This window comes from Rhipicephalus sanguineus, chromosome 6, assembly GCF_013339695.2.
Source record: "Rhipicephalus sanguineus isolate Rsan-2018 chromosome 6, BIME_Rsan_1.4, whole genome shotgun sequence".
Classification (NCBI taxonomy): domain Eukaryota; kingdom Metazoa; phylum Arthropoda; class Arachnida; order Ixodida; family Ixodidae; genus Rhipicephalus; species Rhipicephalus sanguineus.
The window spans coordinates 93,133,655-93,150,574 of NC_051181.1; positions in this window are offsets into that span (position 1 = coordinate 93,133,655).

The following is a 16,920-nucleotide window of genomic DNA, read 5'->3' on the forward strand; positions in this document are numbered from 1 at the left end:
AATGCCACAGTGCGCTACGTACATGAAGAAGCCAGGCATGAGATTTCCCTTTTACCCCTACCCTGCTTCACAACAGCATGATGCCGCTGTCACCCGTCTTTCTTGTGTTAGTACGTCAAGCCCATAGGGTTAATGTGGACACCGACCACGCATGTTCACACAAAAGCAAAACGTTTGAGCTCCCGCACGGGAGCCTTGTTCACAACAAAAAATGAATGCACAAACAGTCCAGTTCTGTATGTTAAGATATGACGTAGAAACATGCGTACACGTGTGGAAAGCTGCCGTCATTATGTTTAAGCGCGTGCGCCGTTGTCTGTATTGTCATAAATTCAAGATAAAGTCGAGAAGTCCAGTTATTTTCTCTCACCGTTCTTTTGCTTCTGCGTGCTCGGCCATTGCTGTTCGATGAAACATTCTTCCTTCCATCATACACGTGCTGCTTGAATATTTGCTGAACGTTACCTGGCTTGCCGGCGAAACTTCCACCACCGTCTGCATACTGCACTCACCCCCCCGTCCCTCCCTCCCTTCCCCCTCGGGTGTCCATTTTAATTGTCCTCTTGTATTTTTCCCGACCACACAAGTTTTCGCCCGACTCTCGACTTTAGCCCACGGGGCCCCTTGCTTACAGATTATGTCTGTAGAATGAGCCCATAGCAAGTGTCACTTGGTATTGTCTATGTTGTTTTACGACAAAAGCGAGAACGTGTTGAGATTCAAACACTGATGCACCATCTAATAGCAGCAGCGAAGTGTCATACTGCTTTTCAATGAAGCTGTAAAGGCTGGACCCTGGTATTTTCCCTGAAACATAATGTTGCCATTTAGACCACGGTAAGCAACAACTTGTAGCATACGGTAAGCCACACCTTTCAGCATCTGCCCCTCTCAACTCCCCCTCCTCGTTTAGATAAAAGGCTCCCGTTAGGTCGTACACACGCTCAGTCCTGCGCAGGTGTGACGAGTTCCAACGTCAACGTCGACGCCAGTTGAAGTAATACCTTAAAGGGATGCTGAAGTTGTTTTATAATTCGGTAAAACTTCCTTGTTAACAAGGACCAACATTATTGTCGACGATGGCGTAATTTTGTTTCGCTGTTGTGCCAGCAGCAGTTTTAAAATACGCGAAAGAAACGTTCATCTTGCTCCGCCCACGCGAACGCGCCGAAAGTGTGGGCGTGACCGGAACTACGTCATCGTCGGTAGTTTTGGCCACGGTGGTAGAATAACATGTGGCCCGACGCGCCGCTCCGCCAATGCGCCGCGCGTGTCACGGAGGTGCTCGAGTTGCCTCCGCTTTTCCGCAAGGTAGCAGCCAATTTTTTTTAACCTCCTTGGGTGATCCCAAGGCTTGAGATCCGCTCTGATGCGTCGCGTTTGTTGCGCTCTGTCAAACCAACGTGCCCGACCCAAGGAGGTTGGCGCGACCGCATCGGTGTTTCCGCTCACTTTGTAAGCTGGAACCACGGCTGAAACCACGGTGGCTCGATCTGTGCCGCTGATGCGGCGGCCACCATGGGACGAAAATGCTTTGCTCCAAATTGCAAATCTGGCTACAAAACGTGCAAAGAAAAGCTGTGTCTTTTCTCCGCGCCGAAAGACGAAAAGCGACTGCAGTTGTGGAGAAATGCAATTCCATGGAAAGACCGCCAGCTACAGTCCTCCGACATACATACGATAACGTGAAAACCAAATGTTTTTTTTACTCTGTACACTCACCAGTAGGAATTTTCACGCTTTCGAAAAAAATAATAAATACGCGCACGTCTCTTGCAATCGGCACCCTGTGACAGTCATATCGGGACTACCCGCGCCGATTAAAAAAATTTAAGCTTCATAAAGCCTGGCGCTCTTACTTTTGTGGTCGAAGCTGGCAGACAGCCACTACAAGCTAGTAAAAGCACAAACAACCGTTTAAAGCCACAAAATTAGCTAGAGAAACCGGTATTTACAGCACAGCGAGAGCTTGCGGTGCGCGTCTTTCGGCCCCAAAATTTGTCGCGTACCTAGCGGCGGCCGCGAGCAACTCGAGCAATACGGCGACGCGCTCGCGGCGCTCGATGGGCCACCTGTTTTATTCTACCGCCGTGGTTTTTGCGGAGCCGTGGCCTCCGTGACTACTTCTGGCTGCGCTCGTTGGTGGAACTGATCGCGAAGGCCATGCTTTTACAGAGCTGATGGCGCCGATGACGCGGCACACCGAAGTTGACGTCACCGCCTTCGCTCAGCAGTTCAAGAAGCCCTGCGGCTGCAGCCGCTGTTTTTTAGCCAGGAAATGCCATTTGCGTTCACTTCTGTGAACTCTTACATTGGTTTTCGTATTCAGCAAGGATCAAACTATGATGACACATTCCAAAGTCATTTTTTAACACGAAAGTGTTTTATGCCGGGGTCCACCACGGCGCCACTGACGCATTTCCGTCACGGATATGACGTTGTAAAATATAAAGACTAACATATGGCAAAGAAAAAACTGCAAGATAAAGTTCCGTCACCGGGAGTCGAACTTCCGACCTCTCGATCACCAGCACGCAGCGCGAAACGACTCCGCCACAGACGGCACGTTCTCTGCTATGCTAACGGCGAGCTATTTATGTACACCATTTGCCGGTGGCGGTATTCAGAGATCGGCGGTAGAGCGTGTTTTCGTTATCACTAGCGAGATGGCGCGAAGGGCTCGAAGAGCGCGCTTTAAAAGTCGTCGCCCACGCGGATTAGCGCGCGCCACGACAGCGCGTGGTCGCCCGTGCGGGCGCTTATCTCGTGATCTCGGTGGTGTGTACGTCTTGCGCTCTGCATGCAAGTTTCCATTGAGAACACGAAGGTCACCTCGCTCACTGCAGCGGCCGCTTTTGCGAAAGGAGCGCGCTGCTCACACAGAAATAAGTTACAACTGTGACAGTTCGCGCTCATCCTGTGTATGTTCGTTCCGCGCGTCCTTTCTGCTTGAGCAGCGCATTGCAAGTGTCGAGCAGCTTGCCGTTCTTCGCGTAACATTACGATTTGATGCTGTAGCATTCATTTCTTCGCGCTTGGGGCGAAAGAATGCACAACAACCGCTCAACTAAGTCTGTGAAGACACGTTTCACTTTCGTGTTATACCGATTCCTATGACAGAGCGATCAGCCAAGTTTTTTTAAAAAGTGCTTCAGCTTCCCTTTAAGGCTTGCCGAGATCGCGGAACAGCGGGTGGAACAGCGGAAGGCTAGACGCGCCGAAGCGCAGTGTAAACGTCACCAAGCGGACCCCGAGCTCCGGGCTAGGAAAGCCCAGCGCAAATGGCAACGTCGGCGGGGAACTACTACGGATGAAACGCGGGCTCGACTGGCTCGACATGCCGAAACGCAACGGCAGTGTCGGAAGCAAACCCCACCGTACGCAACGCCGACGTCGATCCAAGCGCCAGCGTCGAGCCAACCGTCGGCTGCGGACAGACTACGCGAGTCCAACGCCCGTGAAGAATGCCTCGCTAGACAACTTCCACGCCCGGGCTTCGACGCTACCGACGCCTGGTTCCAGCGCGAATTCCTCGACCGGAGCTTCGGGCACAGCTGCAACGTGTGCGACCGACTTTGGTTCGATAATAGTCTGACCGAGGTCGGTAGCATGCGCAACGAACGCCAACAGAACGCGATCGTGCAAGTGCTCCGGCTTCGCATCGCCTCATGGTTCCTTTAGCGGGAGATGGTGTAATTTTTCCACTACTCCAAATTCGTTGAACCTTCTAAGAAAGTGTAGCTATAAAGTTTTTTGAAGCATGAGGACAACGCGTTCATATGGTTCCCATATATTCACATTTTTTAAGCGTGCGTGTGTGCGCAGGTGGGAGAGCCAGCGGCTTTTTCAGGGCATGGGGGCCTCGGTTTAAACCATGGTTCAAAGCCAGCCTGGCCAAGAACGTTTATTTTGCCTTATTCGTTTGTTTCTGTATGACGATAACCGTATTACGTGACAGAATTTGTGATGTTCGTCTAAAGAATATGAAGTTGTTTTAACGCAACTGAGAACAAATGTCTGGTTTTACGCACACTAATAATGCTAATTTACAAATATGAAGAAAATGGCCTCCGTAACCAGGGACGTACTGGTGGCTCTATAAATAGGAGAAGTTAGCAATGGATGTATTCCTTCGGCTCCATGGACGAGTTATCCCAGGTATCCCCAGAAGCCGCTGCTTGTAGTGCAGTACATATTGCTAACAGTCATTCGTCTATGAAGGCAAAAGCCTTGTATGCATTACGAGTCGAAAATGCGGCATAGTCCGCGTCAACACGAATGATGCCGAAATGTAAAAAAATAGCCCGATGTCAAATGACCTTAGCAAGCACGCCGTGAACTAATGTCACAACGGGACATTGTCGCCTGTCCAAAGTTGCACTGTTCGCGGAGGAAGTGGAGTTCCGGGAGACGTTGGGAATGCTCCAGCGACAATGGGAGACGAACAAGGCCTGTCCTCTCGATATCTTGCATGTCTAGCGCAGACAGTTGTGAAGACGGGACAAGACGAAGGGGGACACACACGTAGCGCCTGTGTGCATCTCGCTTCCTCTTATCTCGTCTTCACAAGTCAGAATATGTCTTATTAACAAAGCCAGATGTCCGGCCTTCTTCTCTATAGCACTGCATAAAGCGGCTGTGAGTTCTTGACTTGGATCTCGGCGATAATAGGGTACATTGTACTCCATAATCGGTTAAAACCCAAGAATATATATCAACTGCGCCCGCAACCATTGTCATCCTACGCCAAAATTCCACACATAATCTCCTTTCGGAGTTGTCGAATAGACACCTAGGCTTGAAGTTTTGTCGGAAGGAACAGCACGGTTGTAACCTTTCCTGGTACGTTGTAGTAGAGCGCGCCCAGCGCGGCGCCTTGCTACTTCTTCATAGCACTCTTCACTGTCTAGAGTAGCCCCCACGGAAAGCGCTTGCTGAAACCACCCAGTCTCACGTTTGACATTGAATTTTTGCAAAAGTCTGAATTTTTCCAATCTGCACAATCATTTTATGTTTCTATGCAAGTTGTGTACGCGGTTTATATCTGTGTCCTCAGTGAGAAGCAAATGTGATGTAGTGCATATTTGTAGCACCGCACAATTGCCGCACTGAACACGTTTCCCAGATATAAGACACAGAAAGCTACGTATTTTATTGGCCCACTTGCGTAGCTTGTCATCGTAATACGTCGCGCAACTAAGCTCGACAAGTGGGTTCGATTCCCATTTTAACGAAGAGCAGCGCAAGATGGCAGGAATAGAAATAGACACACACATCAGCGCCGTTTTTCGTCACATTGCTTCAAAAAGCAACTAGTCCACCGACAAGCATGAACAAATTCGATTCACAACCATTGTAATTCGGCAGAGCCGAAATGCAAGAAAAGCTTCGCGCTCATACATGCAGGTGCACATTATTGAAACTCCAGGTCGTCATTATTATGACAAGTAAAACTACAGAATTGGCAGTATTATCGTGTGTAGTTTATCCTTAAATAACGTGTAGGCGAGGCTACGTAGGTAAAGCAACTTGTGGCGAAAACACCAGCTCAACAGGAAAACTACTACCAGAGTCCGTCAATACTTTTACTGGTCATGAAGCTTTGCCGTAACTCTATGGGGGAGCTTTGTACGCTGCAAGTGGCGGCCGCGGTGCGGCGCTGCGTCCAATCCGTTGGCATCGAGCAGACGGCAGAGAAGGCGGCTACCGGTGTCAGTGCAAAATATGTTGGCGAGTGAGCGCGCAGTTTTCACCTTATGTACTGTATTGTGTTTAGTGTGTTGTGCCTGAGGGTGGGAAAGGACGGCGCGTACCTGCTGCGTACGCTGGATTCGATCAGGATACAGGGTAAATTACGAAAAGGTGTCGGTGCTCTGGCTGCCTAGAGACAGTGAACGGCGAGAAATGTGGAAGCGCGCCATGCCACGACGAGAAGCCGTTGATTTCACATTTCACTCCCCGCATTTGCGTCTCGATGAGCACTTCAATGAGAGTGACATTGTTCGGGTGCACCAATGGCTAGTCGGAGGTGGTGTTGTGACGTCGCAGCGCAATGTTCCGAAATTTTTGCCGGACGCTGTGCCGAGGATTTTCGACGGCCTCCCGGCGTATCTGTCGAGTGCAAAAATGTCCAAAGCTCGCCCGCCTGCACAATAAAAACGTAAAAGATACACACAAGGTATGTGCTGTGCATGTTTATCAAACTAAACATCTCAACTAAATAAAAAAAATAGTTGATTGCGAGTACTGGTATCACAGATGTTTAAATAAAGAATTCCTAACCGTCGTGCAAAACAAGCCTGGTTCTGACACGCTTATTGTAGATGTAATCAACACCCGATGAAGACCGAGGCGCTTACGAATGCGGGATAAAAAGGAAAAATAATTTAGTGGAAGTCGCAACTGAAGAGCGGATTAAACTCACAGGGTCCCTTAAGAATTCGCCTTAGACTAAACCAATGGTTAAATCCATCTTCTTCTTTTTCTTCAGTCGTTGTATTGATCCTACCCCGCCCTCCTCCGAAAACTGTCCGCACCTGAGGTGACTTTGCACTGCCTCCAGAATAGGAGGCATTGCAAAGTTTCTGCACAACGCCTGTTTTTGCACTGCCACTGTGATCATTACACCTATCACGGAGGCGATGCAAAGCGACGATGTCGTGCGATGACGCCATCGTGTGACGCCACATTACGTGACGTCATGATGCCATCACAAATTTTGGCGATCTGTGATGTCCTTGTGGCGTCATCACGTGATGGTGATTTTTTGCATTACTGGTGTTGACGCCGCCGACGCGGGACGCCGCCGGCGCCGACGGTCAATTTTCGCATTTAATGAGGCATCTATGACTTTCGCCTTAAAAACAGTAAAGAAGCACTGCGAAATCTACACAGTATTACATGAGCGACCGAACTTTAATCGCGGCATGGCGCCGTAGTGATAAACCAATGCAAAAGAAAACACAAAACCAGGGAAAAGCCGTATCAAGTATTCCTCGGTGCTCGTCAATTGCGAAATTCAAAGCACTGATTTATTAAAACTGACTGTTGGTTATATTAAGGCTGTTGGTTATTTTAAGATATCTTCGTATACAAACACCAGGTGTATAGACTGAGAGATTTGATATGCGCGTTCAACGGTTGCAGCCACTGTACTTCCGCAAGGCATTAAGATCCGCCAGAGCCTTTGAAGGGCTCTGGATCATCCACAGATATTCACTAGTTCTTTAAGAAAACGGATGAAACATGCTTTTATAGCGGTAGTAGCCCACATCGCACAGCGGAGGCAGCATGCGTTTGTTGCCGACGAAATTCGTGCTCCAAGGCCTCATTCGACGCTAAATTGCACTGTATTGGAGCTTCCCGAATATACCTGAAAGTAATATTGCTCTGAAGATATAATCAACGTCAACGCGTACATTTAATGACGTTTTTCAGTTCCGATGCGTGCCGTAGAACTACAGCGCCGGCGCCGCTCTGATGCCCCCACACGGGCAAGGGCGCCCCTAGCGGCTGCTCCTGTCCCTATATCAAACTTTCGCGGAAACTTCATGACCAGTAAAGGTATTGAAGGACTATGCTACTACTTTACTGTAGCGGAGCGGACAGCTCTCTTTAAAGAAATCCCTCGCTAATGTCGTTCTTGTGTAGATCTCGGTGTAGTTCTAAATCCTTCGCTTAATACAGCTTCACTGCCGCCTAAGTTGAGGAATTGCGTAGCATGGGAAACCAACTGATTCCTTTGGAAATCGCGCGCTTGCCGAGGTGGTGGCGCCCTTTTATGGGCGGCGCGCGTATCTGCCAGATGTTTCAGAAGCGTTTTGAGCCAACTTAGGTAAATAATCAGATTATTTCTCCGTTATTTCTCTAGTTTATCTTATTTTAGACATTCTTAGCTAATTTTCCACAGTTCCTGAGCATTGTTAGTCATGGTTTTGGTCTGTACTGATTAGTGCGTGATCATGCGACATGAGACTGTGGATGGATGACTGACAAGCCGGGCCCCTAAAGTGATCCGCAGTTTAAAGATGCTGTTTGCTTAAACTGCACAACTGAGATACAGAAAGAAATTTATTGGGCACTAACATTCAAAAGCTTATACTAGGGAAATATAAAATTGCTCATTAGATTCGTTCATAAGAGACGTCTGTCTATGAAGAAAAAACTCATTTAAAAGAATACGTGGGCTCAATCGTTGTGTTTATTGTAACTGTTTTTTTTTTTGCAGAGTGACTCTGAACCTACCAGGTGTATATTATTAAACTGAGCCGCTCATTTGCTAGCTACTTGCTTAATTCAGCATTAAAATAGGCTATATTGAGCCTAAAGGCTCACCAGTAATATGCTCACCAGTAAAAGGCTCACCAGTAATAGGCTCACCCGGCTGTCGTATGCTGTATAATATGCTGTCGTCGTCTCATGTCGCTTGGAGTAACGCAAGCAAATCCACGTATAACATAGCCATTTATAACATAGCCATGTATAGCAAGGTGGAGGGAAAGGGAAGTGAGGCTGAAAAGAAGCGATGTGAGAGTGAGGAGGACAAAAAAGAGGAGACAAATGAGGAGGAAGAGGAAGGAAATATGCTGTCATCATATGTTGTCCACTTATGTCGCCACTTGGCGTCACGCACGCAAAACAATGTATGGCGTAGCCAGGGAGAGCAAGGGGGTGGGAAAGGGAAGTGAGGAAGATGAAAAGCAGGAATCGAGGAAAAGGAGGAAAAGGAGGAGATGGAAGGAGGAATCGTTCAAATTAGTGCAGCGACGTACGCTAGGGGGACCGTTGTAAAGAAGGGACCACGTACACCAACAGTACAATAAAAGTTTGATGCTTAATATATACACGGTGTTTCTCACGTGCTTAGTTGATCATATAATGGGCGAATTACTCGGAGTATTCACGGTTTACCGATGATTGCCTCCAGAGTTTTGCCCCACTCATCATCATTCGCCACGTGGATATGCAGTGGATTTTTTTATTCGATGGAAGCTCATAGAGGCGAGAAAATCTCTTGCGCTGAAATTTCCGATCTTTAGTGCGACTATCAGGAAGTAGACCGAGACTTCTTGAAAGCTATTCGCCTTCTTAAAAAGGATTGATGCTCTTGGCAGCGTATATGCTTTGTAGGGAGGCACTTGTACAGATATCGCTATTTATTTCATAATGCACGATAGAAAGCGTAACAGTAAATCAGTGCTTTAACACAGCACACTGAATATCTTGAGTAAGACAAACAGCATTTTCAGCGATGTTATTTGTTATCTCTTGGCAATTGTTTAGCCTCACGTCGTCTGCACACCGCTCCCAAGTTGCAGAGTGCACAGAACTCTGACTGAAAAAATATTTCTGAGCACACAGCTTCTATCTTTTCAAGGCGAAAACCTGAAGTGCCTCATGAAACGCATGACGTGACCAAGGTTGTCAGTGGCGTCAAAGCGTACGTTTGAACAAAATCAAACAAAGCCAAACAGCAACCAGTGATCTTCGTGGCTCCATGCGTCATGGAAGACGCCTAACGTCCACTAAAACATACCAAGTGAAGCAGTGATTGAAAGCAATTAAGAATTAGGGGAAAGTTATCGGTTGCAAATAAAAAATTCAAATAATTTTAGGGCTGTTGACAATAATTGGTGGCACTTTAAAATAACGTTGAAATAGTACTGACGTTAGGATAGTGCACATCTGATGGCTTTCGCCGTCGCCCTAAGGCCGAACCACATGCAGCGTTTTTCCCGGCGTTTTACGGCGCTGCGTCTCTCGGCGTCGTAATATGAGCGCTGCAACAGAGGGCGTTCATTTTAAAGCTAAATGACGTGCCTTTAATGCTCTTTAAATTGAGGAACTTCGGGCCAGTGAGCACACAGTACACTTCGCAGCATGCCTCGCATAACGTCAATTGCCATGGTACGTGGAATCTGCCAAGCTTTTTAGGCGCGAAGCACCTTAGGCTCTCGGCGTGTCGGCGGACATCGTCGTCTGCTATCGTGGCGTGCATCTTCGTGTCCTGTCCATTTCCTTGAGCGCAAGAGAGGGCGCCACCGCCTTAGCGCTTGCCGTGTGGCGAGAGAGAGCGAACAGCGCGCGTTGACCACAGAAACGCTCTTTCCGCGATGAACGCTGAATTACCAGTTCGAAAGGAACGAGAACGCGCCCTCGCCCGCGAGAGAGAACGTCGACACAGACAGCGTCTGCTAGCCAGTTTTTTTAAAGACGATAGTCTTTCTTGGGGAACTTTAACGAAGAGATTTTGGTCTGTCTGTCTGTTTCTCTGTCTGTCACCCGATTCAGCCGCCTGGCCAAAGTTTAACCGCTTGCTTACCGTCCAGCCATCTTGAACTGGTACGACCGTTCATACTTGTGAACACTGTCGATCGAAAAGTAAACATTACGCATATCTGAGGCGCAACATCAATATGTAAGTATTAGGTGGTGTGTTCCTTTAATAGAAAATACGTAGATAAGTAATTCTAAAGACCCTAATGTTTCTTTGGCTGCGCTGAAAATGCTAGTGTTTCTTAGACCGCGCTGAAAATGCGACGCTATGAGGCAGATGCGGCAGTTCAACGTAGAGGAGGAGGTCTCGTGTAGTCCGACCGGCACGCGACTATCGTCTTTCGACGGCATTTGCAGCGAAGCACGCAGATACGCGGTCAATTTTTTTTCTTGAAAAAGCTGACTGCTTGCGCTGCAGAACCGTTCAACGGCCACAGCGTATATATAGGCACTGGATCTTGACCTGCAATTTAGTGCCGGTGGGAGATTTCTCTTGTGCGTAGTTGAACAATAAAGATTCGCAGCGTGCACGTTAACTAAAAGCTGACTGAGGGTATCTGTGTCTTTCTTCTGTCTTTCATTGTCCATTAGTGATTTTGCTATGCGAAAAACCCGCGCACACTGCATGCACACGTTTCACGTTACTGGAGCCGAGACCTCCTTCACTACATGCTTCGCCCCTCCTCAAATTTTTACGTCATGTGTAGTCACGGCCACACTAGAAAGGGGCGCGAGCGTTTCGTCTTACGACCTTCGCTATCGAGTTAAAGGCAATGGTAGCTTTCTTTTAGTTAGCGTCACGCAGCGGCAGAGTCGCAGCGACAAAACGGGGTTGCGGCGGTAGGTCAAAACAGATGCATTGCGAAGGCCGTAATACGAAACACTCGCACGCCTTTACAGTCTGCCCGTGTTGGGGTAAAGGACACCGAATTATCTCACAGTCCTAACCACAGGAAAACCCCGCAAAGAGTGCATAGCGACACGGTCGGCACAAGTTGGCGTGGGTAGCAGTTTTCCTGCCTGCACTGTCGCCAGGGTCAAGCGCAAAGGAGTCGCTCAGTCGAGCAGGAGAAAGCATATCGTAAAGTCTGATAAGGTGTGTTTAGCGTGGAATGGCCGCATTTGTCAGTACAGACTCCCCAAAAAACGTTGATGTCCACCGCGGTTGAGCGGTCGTTATGTTGCTCGGCTGCTGACACGAAGGTCGCGGGTTCGATCTCGGCCGCGGAGGCCGTATTTCGATGGAGGCGAAATCCTAGAGGCGCGTGTACTGTGTGATTTCAGTGTACGTAAAAGAAGTCCAGACGGTGGAAACTTCCGGAGCCTTACCTTACGGCGGCTCCCATAATCATATCGCAATTTTGAGACGTGAATCCCCAGATACCATTATAAAAAAAATACTTTAAATAACCAAGGCAAATGCTCTATTACGCTGTAGGGATATTAAAATGTTTTGGAGCGATAGTTCTGCTCCTCCAGGTACAAACCAAGAAAACGCCTCCTTTCTTGAATCTCACCTTCAAGCTCTGTCAAGGTCAACACCGGTGAAAGAGCTTCAGGAAAACGCTCGAACGGTGCGTTCGCGAATGCGAACAGCGCCTCATGGTGATATTTCGTGCCTTCAGCACCAGAAGGGCTGGCTACCTCCAGCTTCACCGCGCGTTCCCATCTGGAGCGCCGACGGCAGCAAGCAGCATCTGTGTGTTGCCATGTTGTTCAGCACGTTGCCTCCCTTGTCGCGGCGACTAGTCGAGGCGCGTAGACTTCTCGGTATCTTCTGGTAGACTTCTCGCGCGAGAAGTCTCGCGCGAGTCTACGCGCGTAGACTTACCGCGCGTAGACTTCTCGGTATCCAAATAAGATATTGAATTAAAGAAAATCTATTCAAACAAATGGTCTGGAACTTTCCCAACGCAAGTAAAGCCAAGATATCGCTCCACAGACATCTTTAACCGCGTTTAGCAGAAACACATTTTTTGTTGGCATTATGTAAAAAATCAACAACAAGGCATTATTGCTGCTGATCACTTTAATCAACGACACTGAAAGATCGAAACCCTAGACTCTAAATGAATGTAGTTTTAAGCAGTGAAAATAAAATGCATGCTTAGTAATAAATTTCGTCTCATTGTGAGTAAGTTGAAGTCGGCATAAAATTGTACGGCAGAAATGACATTAACATTTATTGTTTCTTTATATGCATAACCAGGCGTTACTAATTAACATATATGTAAGCATTATGTTAACCGTTCATCTGCCGAACGAGTTTTCATCTTAAGCCAAAATGTGTAATCATATGTGGGCAAGCACGTGGGAACAACTGAAGCAGCTGCAGCGCGTAAGGTACTGTATGTTGACCTGTCGCCAGATTTTAAATGCAAAACATTTCTTAACGAACCTCAGGCACTTTGGCCGTTTCTATCCATCTATCTATCTATCCATCTATCCATCTATCCATCTATCCGTCTATCCATCTATCCGTCTATCCGTCTATCCGTCTATCCATCTATCCGTCTGTCTGTCTGTCTGTCTGTCTGTCTGTCTGTCTGTCTGTCTGTCTAGCCGCCTACGTCTGGGCGTCTCCAAGTCGTCTCCACAACTTGTAATATACTAATATTGGCATAGCAGGGGATTAGTGTATGACGAACACGATACACTTGTCATGACATGAATAACGGAAAATACCTGTCCCGCACGTCATGGAACCCTTTCTCCCAGTCACGTGTGGCACATACTCGCATACCAGAGTTCATGTTTTGTGGGTATGTGCCACAGATGATGAAGAGTCTCAGCCCGCACAGTAACCGCGAACACACACGCATTGACACGAAAGAAAAGTAATGAATAATAATAATTGTTGGGGTTTTATGTGCCAAAACCACGATATCATTATGAGAGACGCCGTAGCAAAGCGCTCCGGAAATTTTGACCATATGGTATCTTAACGTATACCGAGATCGCACAGTACACAGGCATCTAGCATTTTGCCTCCATCAAAATTCGACCGCCGCGGCCGGGATCGAACCCGCGACCTTCGGGTGCCAGCGCGTTCCGACTAGGATACAACGCCTTTGTTCATCGCGCGTCTGCAGAATCTCGTTCCCCGACGCCATGACATGATTGCTGAGAGAGTGTAAGGGGGAGAGGCCACAACGTTTTACCCAGCCCCTTACACAGGCCCGAACGCGCTAGCGCGTGCCAGCACACATGGTTTTGTCTGCGTTACGCCAAGCTAGGACAGCATACGCAGCCCGGGCCCATAAAGTGCTCTGCACGTATTATCATCAAGGCGGTCGAAGAACAAGAGGAAGAAGACTTCTCCTTGGCGCTAGCACGCGCTCAGATGGCTTTGCTAAGTGGTAGGAAGAGGGCGGTCGCCAATGGAACTACGGACACAGCGCAGCTCAAAAACTGCTTCGCATCTAAAATAGTGCATGACAAGCTGATAATAATTTATGGTACATCTTTGTCACCATGAAGCCTTTGGGAGTAAAGAAATGCATATTATAGCTAATACCAAGAACTAGCGCTCGACAAGCTAGGTGTTCGCGACTGCTCTGCTTGTAACGTGGCTGTAGGTGATACAGGCATATAGGTTTCTTTACGGTCAGATCACAACACACGGAGAACCTAAATAGAGGAAGAACAGCCTCATATATTCATGTCGTCAGAGCATCACGTTGACTAGGTTCCAGATTTTATCTCTCACGATCACTGTTTCGACAGGAGGTACCACCTCTGCAAGTTCTTCCACATCTGGGAGACTATTTCACTGGGTAATGGCAGTGCAATATTTCATTCGGTAGCACACGCTAACAGTGTCTAAAATTAAACGACATATCTTGCTGGCTGTGCTTGAAAAAAATTGAAAAAAACGCATGTTCTGTATGTTCTTCTACAGTATAGTGTCGGTGTTGCGATAAAGCAAATCACTGTACATCTTGTCAGAAAATTCTTTCCTCACGTTTCCATTCCTATCTTGTGGTGCCTCGTTGATGACCGGTTGATCATTGTGATAGCGAGCCTGTCAGGTCAGGAAGCATTAAAAAGAAACACAGGCACCCTATCCTGTCTTCTCTTGTTTTTTTGCTGGTCTCAGTCGCGTCACAAATATTTTCTTATGGTTTACTCCTACGTCATAGAAATCGGTATAACACGAAAGTGTACCGCGTATTCGCAGGAGTCTGAATGTTTATTGTACATTGATGTATAAAAGCTTGCACAATGTCTGTTGGCATTTGGCAGCTATAGGAGCGTTTGACGTTGACGCCTTGTAAGGTCGAATGTGAGCTTACTTTACGACCTGGCAGATACACAAGTTTAAAGTATGCACGCGGTTTGGCATTACGGAGAAGAAATTTGCATTTCACAGCTTGACCCTTAATCACCCAGAAAATAATCTTCATCCCGACAACTAAGGCGAAAGGCCCACATTTAAGGCAGGTGGTAGCTGATGAAAACGTATAGACCTGGGCGCAGCATATCCTCGACACCGCACAATGATGGCATCGACAAGCACATAACACTGGTACTCGATATACGCTCATTCGAAGCGTCATCATTTGACGAGAGAAAAGCCAAGGTGTGCGCTCTCCAGTAATTGGGTAGCCTACGCCTACGTTCAAGCATATACCACAAAGCGCTTCAGGAACGCGGCAGGAAGAGTTCGCAGCTTGAGCCGTGAATGCGGTAAGGCTCTGCGTCCCGCTGGCGTGTTTCTCGCTGCACCGAAAGCTGAAACAAGCGAAGCGCTCACGGTCGGCGCTCGTTAGTGTTATGATGCAATTCTTACCTTCACCGATCCAGGACGGCTACAATATATAGGTGATTCTGTTCAGAAATAAGAAGTGGGGTTTGGTGTGCACGATGACTGTCTCTCGAAGAGGACACCTCAACCGCCAACCAAAGTGACTGTGAGAGGGAGAAGGTGTGAAAGATATAAGGTGCGTTTGTGAAGGCTCATACATGAGCGTCGGCAGCGCAGTAGGTAGGGTGCCCGAGACCTGTTGTGGCGCACCGATAGGTCGTGGGTTCGACTCCCAGGTCATCAAAATTCGCAAAACTTTTTCTTTGTCATCTGAACTTTGCTTACGTATTTCCGTAAAGGAATTACCTGAACTTTGCTGACGTATTTCCGTGAAGGAATTACGTCAGTGAAGTCTTGGTGGACCCCGGCATAAAACACTTTCGTGTTACGAAAACAAACAACAGTCGCAACACAGTTATTACTATAATTCACCCAGATTTTCAACAAAATCAACTGAACACTTTAAACACTATATTAGTGTAAAACCACTTATTACACTTACATCGTTTAAAACAAAGGAAAGCGCTGACGCTTAGCGCGTTTTATTAAATTCGCGATATATTTGCACAGTGTAATAGAAGAAAAGAAAAGCAAAACAAATGAAAACACAGCTTGAACACAGGTATATGTCCTGTCGTTCTGTCACCCTGGAATCCGCGTTCCTTTATTTCTTGATGTACAGCTGCTTTACGAAGAAGCTAATTCACTACGCTCCCTTACCTGACTATTGTCACGTTGTTGTGACAGCGAATACTTCACCAAGGCGTCAAATATAGATTGAATTGTTCGCCGTTCGAGCTTGCGCCCGGTAAAGAAAGCAACAGTCGCAGTACAACGGTAGCAGCGATAGCTGTCGTTGGTCTCTGAAACCTCATCTGCGAATTGAATGCGTCTACTGCAGTGAATACCTGTGTCATGGTACATTTGAGTACAATCGCGACTGCTAGCGTTCTATCCACGGTCGTAGACTCTCCAGAAGGTTTCGCTACGTTCAGCCGCGGCTAACAGTTTAACAGTGTCACAATTTTTTAGTGAAACCAGGTGACAATAAAGCAAAAGCAAGACAAGCACGCAAGTTAGTATGCCCATGCATGTCATCGTTCATTGACGTTTACAGATATCGAATTCGTGCTCGCCTTAGCATCTCATTTCATTTTACGGTATGGTGCTGCGGATGTGCGAGTGGTAAATTTTAGGTTCGAAGCAAATTCGAAGCAAATAGTGTTTTGGTAGAATCATTTCGAATCGAATAGTATATAAGACATACTATAAAAAAAATTTTGCAGTGATTTAGCTCGGCTACGCCAGGATAACGTAGCGTTAGCAAAGGTTCAGGTAATTGTTCTGAGCTTTTCTGGTTGTCTAGTATTAGTGTCATTATTTTGCTTACTGCTGCTCCAATGACACACACGGTATACATAATATGTGACACATGTATATTTATTTTGTCAGGTGACTACTTCGGGATCCCATTAGTTAAGCTTCTCCACTCTTCTGCGCCGTTGAGCAGCATTTGCGCTCTCATTCTCCAAGGCTAAACCACACTGGCAAACGCCAGTCAGAGGCGCTATCAAACGTATCCAGCGCAGTGTCAGACGGCGACTGCACAGCAAAGGTGAATAGCTGCGCGCGCGCCGGCACCAGTACGTCTACCTCGGCTACGACGTCACTCCTCTAGAAAGTGCAGACCGGCGGCAAAGAGCCGCGTGCGGCAGCGGCGGAGTGCGCGCGAGGTGCCGGCTCCGATGCGCGAGCTGTGTGCCATCGCTGATCCTCGCGCATGCGCAGCACGGCTCTTGAGGAGCCCCGCGAAACTGGCTCGACTACACCCAGTGTAG